The 596-nt window shown below is 49.8% G+C and overlaps 1 non-coding gene across 1 annotated transcript; it reads left to right on the plus strand.

The window, feature by feature from the left end:
* The first annotated feature begins 318 nt into the window (after positions 1-318).
* Positions 319-391, plus strand: trnai-uau (transfer RNA isoleucine (anticodon UAU)). The gene has a single exon. It is a non-coding gene; the product is annotated as a tRNA-Ile (tRNA).
* The last annotated feature ends 205 nt before the right edge of the window (positions 392-596 follow it).

The following is a 596-nucleotide window of genomic DNA, read 5'->3' on the forward strand; positions in this document are numbered from 1 at the left end:
TAGATGAATGGTGATGAAATGAGGTGACATCATTGGCAGCTATGCCTTCAGCCACTTAGGTTCCACACTCCAGAATTACTTCCATAAATCCCTCTGCATCCCCACCTCTCCTCCTCCTTTAAGACCATTCTTAAAACCTATCTCTTTTCTCAAGCTTTTGGTCATCCTTCCTCATAAGTCCTTCTTTGGCTCAGCTTCCTCGTTAGTATAGTGGTGAGTATCCCCGCCTGTCACGCGGGAGACCGGGGTTCAATTCCCTGACAGAGAGGTGTGAGCCTTTCTAAGGCCACCCGAGGGCAAAAGAGGCAGCTTTTAGATAGCTCCATAGCTCAGGGGTTAGAGTACTGGTCTTATAAACCAGGGGTCGTGAGTTCAGATCTCACTGGGGTCTCAGTGCATTTAATTGGGGCGGTGCAGTGGTTAGCACCGCAGCCTCATAGCTCCAGTGACCTGGGTTCAATTCTGGGTACTGCCTGTGCAGAGTTTGCAATTTCTCCCTGTGACTGTGTGGGTTTCCGCCAGGTGCTCTGGTTTCCTCCCACAGCCAAAGACTTGCAGGTTGACAGGCAAATTGGCCATTGTAAATTGCCTCTAGT

The sequence above is a fragment of the Heterodontus francisci genome, chromosome 17, assembly GCF_036365525.1.
Source record: "Heterodontus francisci isolate sHetFra1 chromosome 17, sHetFra1.hap1, whole genome shotgun sequence".
Taxonomy (NCBI): Eukaryota; Metazoa; Chordata; class Chondrichthyes; order Heterodontiformes; family Heterodontidae; genus Heterodontus; species Heterodontus francisci.